The sequence below is a fragment of the Podarcis gaigeae genome (assembly GCF_964106915.1).
Source record: "Podarcis gaigeae genome assembly, chromosome: 5".
In the NCBI taxonomy this organism is placed as follows: Eukaryota; Metazoa; Chordata; class Lepidosauria; order Squamata; family Lacertidae; genus Podarcis; species Podarcis gaigeae.
In genome coordinates this window covers 3979446-4000731 of record NC_139681.1, presented here as the reverse complement: position 1 = coordinate 4000731, position 21286 = coordinate 3979446, and the positions used below count along the sequence as shown (strand labels likewise).

At 43.9% G+C, this 21286-nt stretch overlaps 1 protein-coding gene across 3 annotated transcripts in view; it reads right to left on the bottom strand.

Moving 5' to 3' along the window:
* The window catches only part of SHISAL1 (shisa like 1), a gene marked incomplete at its 3' end in the record, with an annotated part of 195564 nt that overhangs the window by 104330 nt on the left and 69948 nt on the right, over window positions 1-21286 (bottom strand). For all 3 annotated transcript variants that reach the window (XM_083738982.1, XM_083738969.1, XM_083738973.1), the window contains exons 2-3: window positions 18049-18219; window positions 3484-3625 (exon numbers count right to left, since the gene is read on the bottom strand). The remainder of the gene's footprint in view (window positions 1-3483; window positions 3626-18048; window positions 18220-21286) is intronic.

The following is a 21286-nucleotide window of genomic DNA, read 5'->3' as shown; positions in this document are numbered from 1 at the left end:
CAAATGGAATATAAATTCATGAAACATCCTTCAGTTGATTATTGAAATATGATTTATCTAGCCCTTTAGATATTTGAAGGTGGCTATCTTATCTCCTCTCTGTCTCCTCTGTTCCAGGCTCAACATACCCAGCTCCTTCAACCGTTCCTCATAAGGCTTTCCAGACCCTGGATCATCTTGGTTGCCCTCCTCTGCACACCTTCCAGCTTGTCAATATGAACTGATGGTTTATCTCTTCACACAATTAATCCTTTACCAATTCCACTCCCCCCCATGTTTACAATAGAATATTTGAATCTCCCCTCACCGAACGATAACTTCTTCATCACCATATCCACATAGTATACAGTATAGTGGCATCATTCCACACCCTGGAATGAGTCACTTGAGACAATATTGCAAAAAAGTTTGGCTATCACTGGTCTAATCCTTTTTTTATTCCTTTTCCTTTTTAATAAATTCTTTAAAATCTAGGCATGAAGCAAGAGCAAAAAAGCAACACAGAAATTTGCTTACAACTGAACAAAAGTCAGCCGAAGTTGTTTCCGAATGGAAAATTGGAAGCAAACACATAACTGTTGCAAAAACTGGTGTTTGTGATTCAATAGGTGTCTGAACTTTCATATCAGGATATGTATTAAAACAATGACTCAGCAGAGTGTAGAAGGGATCCTGTAATAGCTGTTGCTCTGAAAGCATTAAAACAACAGAACGGCACTGGAGTTTCTGTCAAAAAAATAAGACACTTTTCTTACAACCAAAAAACACCATCTGCAAGCAGTAGAATGAAGTGGTACAGCTTCTCCTGTCTTGGACATTTGGATTATTCTCCTGAAATCAAAACGCACACCATGTGGATGGAAAACTAGCATCTCAGAGAGAAGGATTCAGCACACCCCTCTCTCCCAAATGCTATATTTTCTGTGATATATTGTGAATCATGATGTGTGTGTGTGTTCTATGTAAAAACTCGCAATGTGGGAAAAACTGTGAAGCCAGTCATCGTTTCTCTCAGGATTCCTTCTGCTCTGTTGCTCTGAACTATAAAACAACAGTTGTAGCAATATGTGAAGGTAAGTAAAAATGTATACATTTTAGACCCCCTAAGTCACACCAGGACATTGCCCTGTTCACCTCTACATAGTTACATCCTTATTTCAGACATCGTGATATATCAGTATATCACAGTGTTTACCTGGTGATATATCACAATGTTAAAAGCCAGGCATCACTCAGGCCTCACACACATATCATAATTTGTGCTATATTGCCAGGTCAAAAATTATGAAACCAAGACCATGATATGGGCTTCAAACCAGTTTTGGACGATATATTGATTATTGCCCAGCCCTAGTATCCAATTGGATGGTCCTAGGAAAGATATCTGTGGTTTAATTCCAGCATTTGGAACTCAGGCACATTCCTTCTCTGAATATGGAGGTCATAGTGAGTTTCTCATGGCTAATAGTTCCATCTCCTCCAGTAACAGGTCATTGGTTTTAAAAGAGAGGGTTGTAAAACAACTCCTGTAAAGAGCAAGGGATTGTTCCTTTGAGTCTCAGCACAAGCCATCAGCTCCAAATGCCCTTTTAGAAAACAGGAAATGAACAAGTCTATACTTAACCATCTGGCTCAGGAGACATTCACAGATTCCAGCCCAATGGATCCGAGGAGAATCCTGTGTCTGCATGGAGGGCTTTCCTTGGACCAGAAAGCTCCCGGCAAGACTGGGATTAGATATTTGGATTAGATATTTGGATAAGCTACAACAGGGATGTCCAACTCCCTGTAGACTGCGATCTACTCACAGTATAAAAAGACTGGCAGTGATCTACCCATTGTCGTTGGATGGACCAACTTTTTTGGATAGCCAAAGTTTTTGAGCTTTTTTTTGGAAGCTAACGTTTTTGGGCTTTTTCTTTCTATGAAAGAAGATCACTGAGGGGCCAGAGATCTACTAGAATCTCCCAGGAACACCCCAAGATCTACCAGTAGATCGTGATCTACCTGTTGGACATGTCTGAGCTGCAACAAGGATGTGTAAACTGGGAAAGAACAAAGTTCCATTCACGTAGTCAAATTTTAGAGAATGGGGAATCCAGCATCTGGGGAAACAGTACAATGTCTGTGGACTATCACACCCTTGGATTGACAACCAGTTTTACAATATTTTGAGGAGAAATAGCAATTTTCACTATTTCTATTGATACAGTATAAAACAAGTGATCAAAACCTTCCATTAGTCATCTAATGATACCCTTGAGACAATAATTACATAATACAGAATAATCATAGATTATTATTATTTTTGCTCGTATAAGAATGAACCTTCAATCTTTTAAAGCTTTCCAAAACAGGGATGACAGAACAGTGTGTCTTTGCATGAGACACAAGGTAAGGCTTTTAGAAGACATCTGAAGGCAGCCCTGTATCGGGTAGTTTTTAATGTTTGACATTTTATTATGTTTTTAGATATACTGGAAGCTGCCCAGAGTGGCTTGGGAAACCCAGGCAGATAGGCGGGGCATTATTATTATTTATTTATTATTATTATTATTATTATTATTATTATTATTATTATTATTATTATCTGTTACCCCACCATCATTTAGCAGCGTCATACACAGTGCTTTTTTCCTGGGGGTACACAGGGGTACGCACACCCCTAAACATTTTGTGAATCTAAGTTTGGCCTCATCGAGGGGCAGTATTTCAATATGAGTAGGAAAATGAGAGTACCTCTAAACATTTTTTAAGAAAAAAAGCACTGGTCTTACAAGTGCCCTTTGCTCCTCTCTACTCTCTATGAGAGAGAGGGAGGGAGGGATTACAGTGTCCAGTTGAAGGGATGTCCTAGTCCCGCTCTATTCTGCCTTGGTCAGACCACACCTGGAATACTGTGTCCAATTCTGAGCGCCACAGTTTAAGAAGGATGTTGATAAGCTGGAACGTATGCAAAGGTTGAGGGTGTTGGGTATATTTAACCTGTAAAAGAGAACATATGATAGCCATTTTCAAATATCTCAAGGGCTATCACATGCAGCAAGCTTGTTTTCTCCTGCTCCTGGGCATAAGACCCAAACCAATGGATTCAAGCTACAATAAAAGAGATTCCAACTAAACATCAGGAAGAACTTTCTGGCAGCAGTAACAGCTGTTTGACAGTCGAACAGTCTCCCTCGGAAGGTGGTGGACTCTCCTTCCTTGGAGGTTTTTAAGCAGAGGTTGGATGGCCATCTGTCACGGATGCTATAGTTGAGATTCCTGCATTGCAGGGGGTTGGAATAGATGACCTTTGGTGTGCCTTCCAACTCTACAATTCTGTGATTCTTTGGTTTTTTAGGCAGAGGTTTGCAGAAGGACAACATTGATACTTGTTGTTTCCCAAACACTATATACCACATTACATTGCATTTATCTACCTATGTAAAAAAAAAAGCAGTATATGCAAATGGAATGGTATATTATGCAGAGGGCAAATACCTGTCTCTTATGTGCATCATCAAGCCATGTTCAAGATTGTCGTATTGTCCCATTGTCTGCAGAAAATCTAAGCAGTGATTCACATCAGGTCAAAGGACAGGTGCAAAGTTGCCATTCTTCATTTCCTTTTACACCTGAAAAGCTAAGAAAGAGAATATTAAAGTGAGAATGCGCACCTTTAGAACATTTCTAGCCTCTGATTCTTTTGATGTATTAATTATTACATTCTGAAATGATAGGCATTTATATGTGCGTGTGTGAGTGTTTGATGTTTAATTTTTGCATTGCTAGAGCAACTATTGGTTCCAGGTGGTTTTTCTGTATGCCAGTGTTGAGCATTCCTCTGAACTCTTCTGGTAAGATCCATATAAAAGCCAAATAAATAAATAGACTGTGTGTTTGATTGACTATATAGCTTATTGATACCTTCATGTTCACTTTGTGATCCCTGCCTGGCTGAGAAGAGGTCTATTCAATTAAATAACAACCAGGGGTGTGGGGTGTGTGGCAAAGGGACATTTACAGATGGGAACAATTGCTGTGTAGAGGAACCAAAAATGGTATGAAAAAAATGGGGGATTTCCCCCCTCCATGAGCCTCCCCCTCTCTCCATCCCAAATGTTTGCAGAAAAACCTGAACCCTACAAAAAATAGATTCAGCCCTTCACTCGGTAATTCAAGCTGCTGCATGTATCCCTGTGTGAAAAGGAACCTTTTTCAAAAACATTACGCCTTTCCCCAAGGCTTTCAGATAAATGACGTTATGCTCCAAGTTAATGCTGTTTCACCAGAATCAACTTTACTTGTAAAGATCCTTAACCCTGTGAGAGTTTCATGGGAATAAGGCTGTCAGCCACTATTATAACTATAATGTTTCCAGGCTGAAATGGGTATTTATTCCCAAAGGATTCTTGTTCCAGAAGACAGTCTGGATATAAATCTTATGTGCATATATATATATATATATATATATATATATATATACTGTTCAATCTGTGTGCAGGATCCAAATATTGTGAAGGGACAAATAATTTTGAATGACTATCAACAGTTTGCTTTGTTAAGTCTTCCATCGAAGTTATCAAGCTTTGGAGCTAAATTGGAGGAGGAAAAGGAATTAATTTTATTAGATGATACTAATTAAAAGCAGTTCAGGTAGATTTTCACAGAACTCCACCCACACAGTTCTTCTGCATAGATATTAAGGTAGCAAAATGACATCAGCGGAACAAATCGCCATTGGCTGGTAAGTGATCCAGAGGGCAGTTCACGGTTGCTTAGCAACGTCTGGGAGCTGATTTTTAGTATTAACCCTTCCATAGTCCTCATAGAATGTAACCTACTCCCTCAAGCAAGACAAAGAAACAGCAATGGATTTGCAAACTTTAACCGGCAGATTAAAGCTTTAAGCAATTCTTCAGTGTGGACCAATTTTAATCAGTGAGCACAAACTTTAACCACTGACAAACCCACACCCAAATTAAGACTATTTTACGATTACTATATTTTTTTTCAATGAATCCGGGGACACTTTTCAACTTCAATGGATTTTGTATGGGGACTGATTTGCTAATCTGGGGACTGTCCCTGGGAAACAGGGAAGTTTAGTAACCTTAGCACTATTTTGGTCTTTGTCTTTTGTTTTTCTTTTTAGTCTATTTTGGTTCTGGCTATATTAAATATATACTGATTAAAATATGGGACGTGGGTAGCGCTGTGGTCCAAACCACTGAGCCTCTTGGACTTGCCGATCAGAAGGTCGGTGGTTTGAATCCCCGCAACGGGGTGAGCTCTGTCCCAGCTCCTGCCCACCTAGCAGTTCAAAAGCATGCCAAAAAGTGCAAATAGATAAATAGGTACCGCTCTGGTGGGAAGGTAAACAGCATTTCCGTCCACTGCTCTGGTTCGCCAGAAGCAGCTTAGTCATGTTGGCCACATGACCCGGAAGCTGTCTACGGACAAACACCGGCTCCCTTGGCCTATAGAGCGAGATGAGCGTGCAACCCCTGAGTCGTCTGCAACTGGACCTAACGGTCAGGGGTCCCTTTACCTTTTTATATTAAATATAGTCTTTCCATCAAACAATGAATGTTGACTTTTAATTAAATTGTAAAATATCTTAAAAGTTCTCACTCTCTCAAGAAAGCACCTGCAGCTGAGGTTTTGGTACTCTCCGTCTTTATTTATAGGTAACTGTTTAAGTCTTTATAAACAGACGATCCCAAATTGAAACTCCCTTTTGCCATGAACCTATGAGAGGTGGCCTTAAGGCAAACTATTTCTCTGTCTAGCTTAGCCCTCCTTCTCCTATGGGCAGGGTTGGCCTCAGACATTTTGGCACGGAGGTGAACTACAAAATGTTGCTCCGCCCCACCAAGGAAGAAGGGAGTCATGAAGATCTACATTGGAAACAAGAAGAGGAATCAAATCAATATTACCCAACAGCTGAAGTGGGAATCAAAGGTGGTGGGGCCCTCAATGTGATTCATTCCTTGAGGTAGGAAGAGACCAGCAGTCATGGCCAGAGCCAGGATTTATGTTGGGAGGGGCAGCACATCCACCTGTCATAATCCTCTATCTGGCTCTGTGTGCTGGTCCCGGGGGGGGGGGGGGGAGGTACTGTTACCGTAGCCAAAGTTCAGTCCTGAGTCACTAGCCTGGTAGAAATTCACAAGATGAGAGGCGAGGTCCGAAACAGGGAGCCGGGTGGGGTCAGGAACACTCGAAGATCCGAAGCAGAAAGCCGGGCGGGGAACAGGAACGCTGGAAGTACAGGTCTAGGTCCGGGTAAGAGCAGATACTCCACAACGACGTTGCTCCCGCAACCTGGGACCGGGCTGACTGGCCTTTATCTTCTCTGAGGCCAGGGGCGGTCCCGGCCCCCAGGAGCCCCGCCTCTCCTGGCCTTAAGGTGAGCACTCCTCCTGGGAGAAACCAGTTCCCTTCGCCTCTCTGCCCTGAGCCTCTGCAGTTCAGGAGAGGCTGAAGGGTTACTGGGCCCAGGGGGAGACTCACCTGTAGACACTGAGTCCTCAAGCACCTCTGGGGCCAGAATGGTTTCACCTGGTGCCTGCTCCTGAGGATCTGGCACAGGTGCAGGCGCTTCAGAATCAAGGCCCTGCCCCAGTTCAGCCGGCCCTGGAGGCGGGGACTCCTGTGCCGGCTGGGATTCCTCCGGTTCACTCTCAGAATCGGAATCCCAGGCCATCACACTCTGGCTAGCAGATTCAGAATGAAATGTCTCAAAAACCGTTGTTTTTAATTACTGACTTTTGACCCCAGGTGCTCAAAATCTGTCAACAATTTCTACTTTTAGTTAGGTATTTTTGTTCATTTGTTTGATTTTGGGGGAGAGCAGCTGCCCCCCTGCCTACGCCCATGCCAGCAGTGCCTCCTATTTGCCAAGAGATCATTGTAGAGATGCCAGGGGGTGAGGAACAGATACGTAGGTGGCAGAACTGGCCTCCAAGCAACACATGGCAGCAGCAGCAGTGGGCAAAGCATTATTTGGAGACCAGATCTGCTGCCCCTGTGGATCCTGCCACTTGACGCAGTTGCCTCACCTTGTTTGAGGGTTGATCTGACCCTACCTCTCCTGCCAACCTAGCAGTTCGAAAGCACGTCAAAGTGCAAGTAGAAAAATAGGTACCGCTCCAGCGGGAAGGTAAATGGCATTTCCATACGCTGCTCTGGTTCACCAGAAGTGGCTTAGTCCTGCTGGCCACATGACCCGGAAGCTGTACGCCGGCTCCCTCGGCCAGTAAAGTGAGATGAGCGCCGCAGCCCCAGAGTCAGCCACGACTGGACCTAATGGTCAGGGGTCCCCTTTATCCTTTACTTGACCCTACCTATGGGGTAATAATAATAACAACCTACTTTACAGGGTTGTGGCAAGGATTAAGTATTATGTACAGTATGTACGAACCCTTTGAACACTCAAAAGACCTATACTACTGATTAATTAGTAAATCAGTCAATTATTTGTCAACAATGTTATTTAATCATCCTAATTTTTGGATATCATGCATTTGGTTTAAGGTGGTTAAAATTGTGCTATAATTCAGTTGAACAGTACTGGGTTTTGTTGTAGTTTTCTATCATCTTATTATCTACTCTAAGCAAGTAAATGCACACTTAAAAAAAAAAATTCATTGCATAGCTATGGTAGCTGGTCGAAGGGTTGGCACGTCTGTTTTGGCAATAGGCTTGAGTTCCTCCCAGAACTTTTCCACAGCCCTGTGCCACATCACTTGAGAGGCCCCTTCCTCCCTGCTGCACATTTAATGGGCTTGGTGGGACTCCATTGACTTGTGCCACTAGAACTGCTAGTGCCTGCACTGCTTCCTCCTGAACCCGATATCCTTGTTCCTGTTGAGAAATGCCTGTTGTTACAGCACTTGGAAAGGGCAGAACATGAGTTGCGAAGCAGGTGATGAACACACCAGTAACCTTGACTCTAGCAGGTCTGGGAAACAAGGCAGGCCACTCTAGATACATGGAATTCTGGAATATATGGTGCATTTGTCCTTATTGGATGGTGTTCAAACAAAAGGTGTTCAGTTGATAATAGCTGACAATTGGCAAACATTTCAATCTAAACTCTACCCAACCCCATAATTATGCATTGCCAAAAAGTAAATTTATTCTGCCAACCACCTGGTAGGATTTACAGAGATATGAATAATGCTATCCTTTGGGTCAAACTTGATCACATTTAAATGGCCTGCCTCTGACAGTTCCAAATCTTGTTTGAATTATGGTGCAGCTTCAGAGGGAGCCAAATTAATTTGCAAGGGGACGTACATTCTGAATCTTTTTTTCTGAAGCCAGATTCCAGTCTCATTCTAAGTTCACCTTCTAAGTTTCCAGGCTAGCAGTCAGAAAGAAAAACGCAGGTTTGCATTGCTCGTCTCCCTATGGGCTGCCTGCAGTTTTTGACCTACAGGCTTCTTTCTGCGCAGAATGTGTAGGTGGGAGCAATCTTGGGCTACATTCTGAGTTCTGATTCGCATTTCTTAAAGTTTTGCGTAAACATGAGCGCTGAATTATTCATGAAGTTCCTCTCCCTTTTGCTAAGACTGCAGGGTTGTTTGTTTTTAACAAGAAGGGGGAGAAAATGCTTCTATGCTCATTTTATTCACAGCGTTTTGCCACACAGCAACCGTAAAAGCAAGCAAGGAAGCAAGAGCCCTAATATAGCACGATGGGAGAACTTGGATACAGAGATGCTAATGCCCTTTACTATTTCAAAGGCTTGCAAGATTAAAATGGTAATAACCCTTAAATCACACCCTTGCTTGCTCTCACAAGCCACAGAAAGAACCTTGATTCATTCTTTACATTTCAGATTAACTGTTTAGCGCAACCCATTCTGATTTTTGAACACCGAATGAAGGCCACAAATATGGTGCAGGTCAGCCAGGTTTTGTGAGGCCCCAGTCACAGAAGGGCCCTTCACCACAGATCCTTTGCGCTTCTTCTCATGAAAGGATTTCAGGTATTTGAGCCACTGCTAACCAGAGTGCGCAAGGCTGGGCAAGGTGGAGCAAGGCTCTGACTCAGCCTCAAATGCCAGGTCCCTTTCTCAGATGTTCAGCTTTTGTCTAGAAAGATTAAAAAGCACATTTCCCCGCCCAATGAAATGAAGCAGGCACCTTCAATGTATTGTTATGAGTTGGTGGGTACACGGCACCTTAAATTCTGGATCAGGCTTAGTGTTAAGGCTCATGATCTAATCAAGATCCGTGTATATTAGGCTGTGTGTCAGACAACCCTTTAATCCTAAGGTAATCAAGAAGTGTTAAAAGCTAATTTCCTTTTGAGGTGATGGCCTGGGGATGGACCATTAAGACAACATAATGGATCAAGGGAAATTTCCATTTGCAAATGAGTGGTCTCCCTCCATCTACTGAAAGTTAGTTTAAAAGACAATGCCAGTATTTTAGGGTAATTTAGGAGTGAAGTTACCATACTTTCCCGTTCATAAGATGCCCCCATGTATAAGATGACCCCTATTTTGGGGGACTCAAATTTAAGAAAACGGGGAGATGGCACAGATTTGTTGAGCTTCGTCGCTAAATCCGCCTCCTGTCTGTCCCATTGCCAGCAGAAGCTGCCAATCACCCACCCAACTGCCAGAGTGTCAGCCAATCAACACCACCCATTGACACAGCAACCAATAACACGCACAATAGCCACTGACAGCCTTGGCAGCAACCAATCAAATGTCCACCCTATGCACTACCCATGTCTAAGACGACCCCCACTTCTTAGCATGATTTTTAAAGAAAAAAACATAGTCTTGTACACAGAAATGTATGGTGAGCATTATGCAGTGGAGATAGCAAACAGCAGGCTGGAGAGAAGCTCAGAGAGCAAAGTTTGAGATCAATGGTTGGAGTCTCGTTAAGTTCAAGGGTGCTGTGGCTATGGAAGAAGTTAGGGGTGTTAATGCCATCCCACTTTCTGATTCCGGAACGTCCTATTTCCCCTTTTTCCTGTCCTTCAGATCTTGGAGAACAATTAAAAGTAGTGGAGAGATCAGATGCCTTTGCTGTGTGTGTGTTGTTGTTTAGTCGTTTAGTCATTTAGTCGTGTCCGACTCTGCGTGACCCCCTGGACCAGAGTACGCCAGGCACTCCTGTCTTCCACTGCTTCCTGCAGTTTGGTCGACTCATGCTGGTCGCTTCGACAACACTATCCAACCATCTCGTCCTCTGTCGTCCCCTTCTCCTTGTGCCCTCCATCTTTCCCAACATCAGGGTCTTTTCCAGGGAGTCTTCTCTTCTTATGAGGTGGCCAAAGCCTCAGCTTCACGATCTGTCCTTCCAGTGGTCGACACAGTCAAAGGCTTTTGCGTACTCAATGAAGCAGAAGTAGATGTCTTTCTGGAACTCTAGCTTTCTCCATGTGATGGCCTGGGATTCCGATTCAGAGGCTGAACCAGAGGAATCCCAGCCTGCACAGGAGTCCCCGCCTCCAGGGCCGGCTGAACTGGGACAAGGCCTAGATTCTGAGGAGCCTGCACCTGTGTCAGATCCTCAGGAGCAGGCACCAGGTGAAACCATTCTGGCCCCAGAGGTGCTTGAGGACTCAGTGCCTACAGGTGAGCCTCCTCCGGGGCCCAGAACCCTTCGGCCTCTCCTGAACTGCAGAGGCTCAGGGCAGAGAGGCGAAGGGAACTGGTTTCTCCCAGGAGGAGTGCTCGCCTTAAGGCCAGGAGAGGCGGGTCTCCTGGGGGCCGGGACCGCCCCTGGCCTTAGAAGAAGATAAAGGCCAGTCAGCCCGGTCCCAGGTTGCGGGAGCAACGTCGTTGTTGGCTTCAGACCTTCCAGTGTTCCTGTTCCCTGCCCGGCCTGCTCCTGACCTTCCAGTGTTCCTGCTCCCTGCCCGGCCTCCTGCTTCTGACCTTCCAGCGTTCCTGTTCCCCGCCCGGCTCCCTGTTTCGGACCTCGCCTCTCGTCTTGTGAACTCGGACTTCGGTAACGGTACCTTCCTCCCGGGACCAGCACACTCCATAATCCAGCGCATGTTTACAATTTGGTCTCTGGTTCCTCTGCCTCTTCTAAATCCAGCTTGCACTTCTGGGAGTTCTCAGTCCACATACTGCTTGAGCCTTCCTTGTAGAATTTTAAGCATAACCTTGCTGGCGTGTGAAATGAGTGCAATTGTGCAGTAGTTGGAGCATTCTTTGGAACTGCCCTTCTTTGGGATTGGGATGTAGACTGATCTTTTCCAATCCCTCTGAGTTTTCCAAACTTGCTGGCATATTGAGTGTAGCACTTTAACAGCATCATCTTTTAAAATTTTAAATAGTTCAGCTGGAATACCATCACTTCCACTGGCCTTGTTATTAGCAGTGCTTTCTAAGGCCCATTTGACTTCACTCTCCAGGATGTCTGGCTCAAGGTCAGCAACCCCACCTAGGGTGTACGAGACATCCATATCTTTCTGGTATAATTCCTCTGTGTATTCTTGCCACCTCTTCTTGATGTCTTCTGCTTCTGTTAGGTCCTTACCACTTTTGTCCTTTATTATGGTAATCTTGGTACGAAGATTTGTGTGTGTGTAGGTAGGTACAAAAAATGGTATCCTGTTTATACTGGATATAAAATACCTGCACCAAATAAGGAAATGGTGAAGCTGGCATACAAGCCTCTTTCCCCAGCTCGGACTGGCAGCAGTCACAGCGTGTAGCCCAAGCTTGACAAGCTTGACAAACCCAGGCATTTCCTTTTAAACGTAAAAATCCTCCTGGATGGGCATGTTGGCTCCCCCAAAGAGAACATGTCCAGTTTCCCCCAGACATATGGAAACCATACCTGAAGCTGTCCACCAACAGTTACCATCTGGAGATCAGACCCGAGCACACAGGACACCAAATTCACAGTATTGTATTTCTATTTAAATTATTGTAATGATTTCTAATGGGATGCGGGTGGCGCTGTGGTCTAAACCACTGAGTCTCTTGGACTTGCTGATCAGAAGGTTGGTGGTTCAAATCTCCGTGATGGGGTGAGCTCCTGTTGCTCGGTCCCAGCTCCTGCCAACCTAGCTGTTCGAAAGCACACCAGTGCAAGTAGATAAATAGGTACCACTCCAGCGGAAAGGTAGACAGCGTTTCTATGTGCTGCTCTGGTTTCGATGTTCCGTTGCACTAGAAGTGGCTTAATCATGCTGGCCACATGACCCAGAAAAACTGTCTGCGGACAAATGCCAGCTCCCTCAGCCTGTAAAGCGAGATGAGCGCCACAACCCCAGAGTTGTCTGTGACTGGACTTAACTGTCAGGGGTCCTTTACCTTTACCTTTTTAATGATTTCTAAGGGCAGGATTCAACTAGGTTGTTGCAAGCATGGAGCAGAGTCCACTTGTGTGACAGGGCTTCCCTCTCCTCCCCCTGCATGCTCTGAACTTGCTTTGTAAGGTTGGAGTAACCCCCAGAACAGGTTTAGGGGAGCAGAAAGGAGGAAAAAGTCCAGTTGTGCACCTAGTTCTCTGTGTGTATACCTACTTAATTTCACCTATCATTTGCACATATAAACCAGCATGTGCAAATGTTATGCCAACCTCCCTTATCTTCTTTTTGGTGCTGCATTTTCGCTTTTTGGGTGATGTGTGAGTGACCACCCTACCAGATTTGAGTACCAGATTTGAGTAGGCCCTCAGCAATCTGTCATTGGACCCCCTAGTGCTTCCCTGGTTAGCCCAGAGGGCAGAGGGGATGGGCAGCAATGGGCAATAGAGGGAAAGGAGCAAACACAGAAACCAGTGCAGCTCCAACGACCTGGCACTTCTCTTTACCGCCTGGACTGAGGAAGTACCAGGTGAGGCAGCTGCCACCATCTTCATTATCCACAATGAAGCACACACTTGGGGCAGGGCCCACAGGTAATGGAAACTGTGAAAGCTACAGCTGCATGGCTCAGCAATTCTTTTCACAGTCTCAGTCTATAAAAAAGATATGCAAACATTTGTTTTTTAAAGGGCAGCTGTCATCAGCTGTGGTAGGTGGTGCCCTTTGTATCCCACCAAGCTGGATGCTGATGCCAGGCTTGGGGGAGCAGTTGCTGAAGCCGAATAGGTGACCAAGTAAGATTTTCATTGGTTAAAAAGAAGCTGTGGGTTCCTTAGTGTACCACCTATGAGCAGCAGCAGAACAGAAATTGCTGGGGAAAACTATGCAAATTTGCTCAATTTTCATCCTTTTATACAGGTAACAAAATCTGCTTTTCCTGGGACAGAATTTGGATTGCCTGGACACAGAATCTCTCTCTAACTCAGAAACTAATTCTGATCTCATATTTCTTCCCCAAATGTACCTGTATCTTTCCACAGCTCCCTTAAGTTGAAGAGTCTTTTTGTGTATGTTGATTCACTTTTATTGGGCTCCAGTAGAATTATTGGTCTATAAACCACATGGGCTTCAGTTTACCTGGGTGTGGATTGGGTTTGCCTGTTCCATTTCCCACAAGTTTTTTTTATATATAAAATATTATTAATCATAAATAAATTGCCCAGGAGCACATGTATATTGCGTATGTGGGCGTGAGAGTTATTTCCATCTTTCACTGCCCCTTGGTGAGAAAATGAGTGGGTGGATGATGTGGGAATCTCTCAGACAGCATCACACTCTATATTATGCACTCAGAATACATATTTCTACTTTCTAGTGCAGATGAACAAAAGGGCGAAAGGAAAGAGTTTCAGTTTCCAAACAGTATTTACATTCTAGAATGGTCTGAAAAATCTTTGTGGGTTTTATTTCCTGCATAGAAGGGTTTCCTTCATGCAGATTATTATGTGTGCCTTGATGCATTTTTTGTTAAGCTGCTGCTTTGTGTCACAAGACCGGTCCAGACAGAATTTCATTTGGAACAATTTCATTTCCTTTGGTATGATGAGGACTGCTTAATATGTAGCATTTATAACGACATTTGCGAATGTCTGTATCTCTGAATGATGTGATCCTTTCAGCAGCCTTTTAATGCAGTTGACGTTTATTATTCCCCATACTGTAGTTATGGCAAGGTCACGGAGAAAGGGAGATTCCAGTGGAGGACTTGCTAATACACACCTTTGTCCGCTAGCCACGATACGTCATCAGATCCTTACTTCCCATATTGTGAATTTCCTTCAAAGTAAGAGCTCGTAGATCACTACATCTGACGACTTTGCTTGCATCTGTTTCAGTTCCTGTTCACAAACAGTGAATGCAAGGCCATTCCATAAATGTAATTTTGGTATCAGAGTTTTGGAGTTTCTCTGTTTGGGGGGAAAGAGTCAGATTTTTCCTGGCTTTAGCTTCAAGTTGAGGCTGTGTTGTAGACATTACAGCAGCTGCACCGAAGTTGCTTTTTCATGGGTTCATCACATGAGTGCCTGCTATACAGTTGCTGCACCACTCCTCACACATACAACTGTGTAGTAAGGCCCGACCCAAGTGTGTACAAACTTTGCTAATACACACCTTTGTCCGCTAGTTTGGGTGTACAAACTTGACAGCAGTGTCATTATAGAATAATAGAATTGTAGAGTTAAAAAGGACCCCAAAAGTCATCTAGTCCAGCTTCCTGCAATGTAGGAATCTTAGCTGAAGCATCCATGACAGATGCCCACCCAACCAGATTTTCTGCATAGTTAGGTGAAACTGACATGGAAGACTTCTCTAGACACTACTTATGGCTCACTTGCTCTGTTGCAGTGTCTCTTCTCAGAAGAGGAAGTAATATAATAGAATAATAGAGTTGGAAGAGACCACAAGGGCCATCGAGTCCAACCCCCTGCCAAGCAGGAAACACCATCAGAGCACTCCTGACAGATGGTTGTCAAGCCTCTGCTTCAAGACCTCCAAAGAAGGAGACTCCACCACACTCCTTGGCAGCAAATTCCACTGTCGAACAGCTCTTACTGTCAGGAAGTTCTTCCTAATGTTTAGGTGGAATCTTCTTTCTTGTAGGTTGGAACCATTGCTCCGTGTCCGCTTCTCTGGAGCAGCAGAAAACAACCTTTCTCCCTCCTCTATGTGACATCCTTTTATATATTTGAACATAGCTATCATATCACCCCTTAACCTCCTCTTCTCCAGGCTCCCTTAGCCGTTCCTCATAAGGCATCGTTTCCAGGCCTTTGACCATTTTGGTTGCCCTCTTCTGGACACGTTCCAGTTTGTCAGTGTCCTTCTTGAACTGTGGTGCCCAGAACTGGACACAGTACTCCAGGTGAGGTCTGACCAGAGCAGAATACAGTGGCACTATTACTTCCCTTGATCTAGATGCTATACTCCTATTGATGCAGCCCAGAATTGCATATCAGAAGAGACCCCCGCCCAGGGAAGTTCTCAGACTATAGCACAACCTGATTCCACATCAAGTGAATTGTAAGGCAAAATTGTAGACTCCTGCTTAGGCACAGCCAGCACAGAGCTGAACGAGGGAGGGTGGAGAAGGGTTAATTGAGGCTGTTGCTGAAGGTGTATGTCTTGCCTCCCTCAGGTAACAGAAGCTCCATGTCTGCCCGAGGCATGAGCCTGAGGCACAAGGCAAATGGCACTTGTCCTGTGGTGTCTTTCTCTGTGAACAGAGCGAGTGACCACCAAGATCCACAGATTCAACAAGAGGAGAGGAACAACAGAATTCAAATGTTTTGCGGATGTTGCCTATCATGAAGCCTGAGACTGTAAACGAGATCCCATCAAAATCAGGAAAGTGCCACAGGAGGACTTTTCACATCTCCAATTGCTGTAGAAAACCATCTAACAACAACAACAAATTCAAAAAGTTGAATTTGGAGGGCAAAACAGCAAAAAGAACTTGTGGGTTTTTTAAATTACATGCTCCGCCATTCTGCCCATTCCTAACGTATATTTCCCTGTTGCTTAGTGGCTTACAATCTCCTGAAATTTAATCAAACCTCAGTAGGAGCTCTGTTCACCCCTGCTAATCAGACTAGGCTGTGTGTAATTAAATATCATTCCCTACTATTCTAGGTGACTCAAAGGCAACTTTGTCATTGCGCCTGAAGTCTTCTGAGAGGCAGTCATGTTTGTTTATGCTTTCAGGGAAAAGATGCAGGTTCAGTGATATGAGCCCGATCACACTGTGTGAAAATTAAATCCAAACCTGCCCAATTAGAACGCTTGAACCACTGGGAATCATCTATTGTTAGAGCTTCCTATTAACAGTTCTCACCCTACAAACTCCTTCCTGCAAGGAGAGGCTGTCTTGATTTGCACTGAAATACCCTTTGATGAATGTTTCACCTCCAGGAGAACTTCAGTTCTTTCACCTTTTCTCCTTTCAAGCAGCTGCCCTGTGACCTCAGCTGCTGCAGACAAAGGATCAGGGAGGCATCCCGAAGCCCCACGAATCTGGGGGGAAAGGATGACTGCAGATGAAAACACATGCCATGCTATGTTGCCAGAATGGCAAAGGTGGAAGGAGCGCTGTATGTATATCTGCATCTATTGTACCTGTTCCCTTCCATTAAGCTGCTTTTGCCGGCTTTGCACATACTTTAAACTGGACTGGGGAAATACAATACCTCTTTTCAGAAGGCTGAGCCGTCATGAGCAGAAGCTGTTGCTGGTGGCTGTTGGCTAGCATTCATAGGTAAAGGTAAAGGGACCCCTGACCATTAGGTCCAGTCGTGACTGACTCTGGGGTTGCGGGGCTCATCTCACTTTATTGGCCGAGGGAGCCGGCATACAGCTTCCAGGTCATGTGGCCAGCATGACTAAGCCGCTTCTGGCGAACCAGAGCAGCGCACCGAAATGCCGTTTACCTTCCCGCCGGAGTGGTACCTATTTATCTACTTGCTCTTTGACGTGCTTTCGAACTGCTAGGTTGGCAGGAGCAGGGACGGAGCAACGGGAGCTCACCCCGTCACGGGGATTCGAACCACCTTCTGATCGACAAGCCCTAGGCTTTGTTGTTTAACCCACAGCACCACCTGCGCCCCTTACCTAGCATTCATAGAATCATAGAATTGTAGAGTTGGAAGGCACCATGAGGGTCATCTAGTCCAACCCCCTTGAACGCAGGAGCTTGAACCCATGACCCTGATATTGAGAGTCTCATGCTCTACCAACTGAGCTATCCCACGATTGAATACTGGAGCTGCTCCTCATCCCTGAAACATTCCTGCTTTTACAAGTTAAAAGCAAAACAAACATATCCCTGTTTATGAAGGGTGAACATGTATTCAATTACTATGCCACACATAAGTACGGGGGAGGAAGTCAGTTCTGTTTGCATTTTAATGTTGATCTACCTAATTTGTGCTTCTTGAAACAGTATGCTAACTGAAACACAGCTCTCCTTGGGAATCCACACTTTTCTGAATTCAGTGGTGCAGTTTTCCTAGCAAAAAAAAAGGTGTATACTTTTTGGGTGTGTGTACCAAAATGCATTCTATCAGAGAAAATTGCTTGCAAAAATGTGTATGCTAGGGAAAATGTGCATTAAAATCCTTACAAAATTTCATGAGGACTTTTTAATTTAAAAATGTAGCACACTGAAGATTTGGTGGGGGAGAAAGAAGAGAGGAATGAAAAGTGTCCATCGCTAGTTAGAATTCCAGGCTTTCCATCTGCATTGAGACTCTGTTTCTGTGGAATGAGGTCACTGGAGGTTTACTGGTGTTATTGTGCTGTTTGGTTGTATTTACACATATACATTGTGTTGAGAATAAGTGGATTTAAATTTAGTCTTCCATTCACTGCTCCCCATTTTCTTGCAGGACAATAGGATTTTTGCAAAGAGCAAGTTTGTGTATCTCTTCCAGTCCAAGACTAAACTCATCCTAAACACGCTCATGGCCTTTTCTCAAGCAGCTGCATGGCATCATTTCCCACAGAAGCTGGTGGAAGCAAGAGATACTCCTTTCAGAAAGAGACTTTGGCCATTTTATTAGTTATGGGGAGATTGGCCATTGAGCCCCACTAGAGCCAATAAACCTGACCAAAGGACAGTGACCAGGCTAAACTTGTCCACCCAGTTTGACTCTCTCTAGCAGTCTCTTTTTGACATCCAGGTTTGAGAATCTTTGAGAGATCACACAGACCAACCTTTCATCCCATTACAGCTGCCATGCAGCATCGGTGGAGCGGCTTCTGAAGACTTTTCAGAAATGTCAGCTGGTTCAAATCCAACTCAGCCCTCTGCTTAGTCACTGTCTAACCTAACCCACAGGGACATTGTGAAGATACAACGGGGAGGGGGAGGCCAAGGCACACCACCTGGGAGAAAAGGTGAGATATAAATGAACAGAATAACTGCACTTTCCATTTATTTTTTAAAGAGCATCTATAACAAACCTCCTTCTGCATAGAAGTTGGTGTCTTGTTTTTCACATTGTCATGAAATATTGAAAGCATAATTTTGTGACAAAATCAATAATAGAAAAATCAAATGTTGCATTATTAATACTGTTCTTCCACCCATTTTAGAACTTTTCAGCTCAAAAGACTGCAAAGTGTTTTATGAACTGAAACCCCTGATCTTCCTGCCTATCGTGTTCCAAGGGGGTCTGGGAAGACTCAAATGCTTTCTGTAGTAGCTTTCCTGCCTTTCAGAAGAATCAGATAAAAACTTCTAGTCCACGAGGCACATGGCTCCCTTCTCAAATTCTTCCATCTATCTTCACATTAAATCAGATTAACTACAGGGCATAACTAAGCCCATCTGCCAAGCCCTGCCATCTCCTTCGCTTTTCCAGAACTCCCCATGGCTCAGTTTGGAATTAGATTCAGCCAGCCCAACAATTTCCCCACAGAGCCAGTTCATATGTCACCTGGAGTAATGTGGGCTGTGCCATCTTGCAATTGCTCCCATGCTGCTCTAGGGCACAGCCAGTAGGGGCCTGGGTGGTGGGGCAGAGTTGTCCTCCTTCAGGGGTTTCCCCTGTGGCCAAACTAGTTTGGCTCCTAGTTTCTAGAATGTGAACATTTAATTTCGGAGTGCAGTGTTGTATCCATAGGCCCCAAACAATTCAAACATAAGAGAATAATGGGCCTCACACCTCAAGGAACTCTTTGCAGTGTGTGTGTGTGTGTGTGTGTGTGTGTGTGTGTGTGAGAGAGAGAGAGAGAGAGAGAGAGAGAGAGAATTTTCTACTAATGTGCACCATTAACTGGGGGAATCAACATTCGTGGTGTTACGCCTTGGCTTGGTTTTTAGTATACTGCAAACTGCCTTTTCTGCTATAAAAAGTCAAATGATGGTAAAATAACAATATAACTCCTTTCTTATCAATTTATATGCCTTGTTATTGATTTGGCCTAATAAAGACATGACTTTATCCTCTTTGTTTTGCATCAGAACCCTTGGGAAATCAATGTTTGATCTCGTCTATAATGCATAGACGTTTTATCTCTTTTTGCATCTTGGACATTTACTAGTTTCCCTTCAAATGTGGGATATAAAAAAAGAAGATGAAAATTTACTTCAATAGTGACTTTTTCTCCAGTGAATATTTAGAATTTTTTATTTTCCTAGTTTGGTTGTTTCCTCCTTCTTCTTCTCCTCCCCCCTCCCCCTCTTCACAAAGATACCAACAACAGGTGTGCCATGAAAATTCATTGCCACAGTGCCAGTTAGATGCTGCATACTATTTCAGAATGCCTCATGAAATTACAATGTGACTCATATTTAATACTCTTTCCTTGGCCTAGTTTTCCTGAGGTAGTGAACCTGCGTCAGAGTTGTGCCCCTTCAACTACAAATGGGGGTGCACCTCACCAAAGAAAACTCTATTGCAAAAATAAGTAAAGCCCCCCCTCAAAACTACATAGGAAAAAATACAGATCAGGTAGAAGCATCTAGACAATTTCTCTAGGATTTTTCTACTTTACATTTAGAATAACATTCTGTCATGTGCCCTCCGCCAATACTCTCTTATGTTGTATATAGCCCAGGCACTGGTCTACCATCTCAGTGAGAAATAGGTATTGGTTACACTCTAGCCAAGTGGTAAAGATGGAAATAAGACTGTCTGGATGTGTGACTACTCTTTTAATGGCCCTATATCTACCCTTTCACACTGTGGATGATTAAAACAGAAGGAAAAGGGGTGGTTGAGGTTTTCAGAAACTGTTTGCAGAGGAAGAGCCATAGATCACTGGTAAAGCACATACTTTGCATGCAGAAGGTCTCAGGATTAAGGAGCAACTTAAGTTGAGGGTTTTTCTTTCTGTTTTGTAAGAATGAAGGTAGGAGAAAGATCTTTGCCTGAAGCCTTGTAGAACTTCTGCCAGTCATGATATAAGAGACCAATGGCTTTAGATGTGATGCATGCCAACCACTTTAACACTAAATCATGGGGCACAGGCCGATGTGCCATAACAGACAGAACTCTCATTTGCGCAAGGGCAGAACATCCAATTTCGTTGCACTTGTGCAATGTTGCACTTGTGTAATGACAATAAAGAATCTATCTATCTATCATTTGCTTTTTTTTAAATAAGAAAGTATATAGATCTCTAACATATAATTTTGATTAACACGATTCCTGAACCAATGCATGAACTGAAGCAGGGCTATTATTCACAATGTGCAGTTCTTTGAATCTTGTGATATTGTTCTCCAATCAATATATGCTAAACACCAAAAAAACCAAAGTGCTGCACCAACAAGTACAAAATAACCCCTCTGCAGTGCCACAATCCAACTCAATGGTGTAACGTTGGAAAATGTTGATCACTTTTCCTACCTAGGCAGTTATCTTTCCACAAGGATCAACATTGATGCCGAAATCCAGCATCGCCTGAGCTCTGTGAGTGTGGCTTTCTCCCAATTGAAGTGCAGTGTTTGAGGACCAGGACATTTGCAGGGAAACCAAAATGCTTGTTTACAAAGCTACTGTACTACGAACCTTACTTGTGAAACATGGACCACTTACAAATGCCATCTCCAACTTCTTGAAAGATTCCATCAATGGTGTCTCTGAAAAATCTAACACATCACTTGGGAAGACAGGCAAACTAATATCAGTGTACTGGATGAAGCAAAGATCACCAGTGTTGAAGCAATGATTCTTCAACATCAACTTCGTTGGACTGGTCATGTTGTGCAGATGCCTGATGATCGTCGTGCAAAGCAATTACTCTATTGTGAACTTAAAAATGGAAAGCGTAATGCTGGTGGTCAACAAAAGAGGTTTAAAGACTGTCTCAAGGCAAATCTTTAAAAATGTAGTATAAACACCGACAACTGGGAAACACTGGCCTGCGAGTGCTCCCCTTGGAGAACAGCCTTTACCAAAGGTGTCATGGACTTTGAAGACACTCGAACTCAGAACTGTTGTAA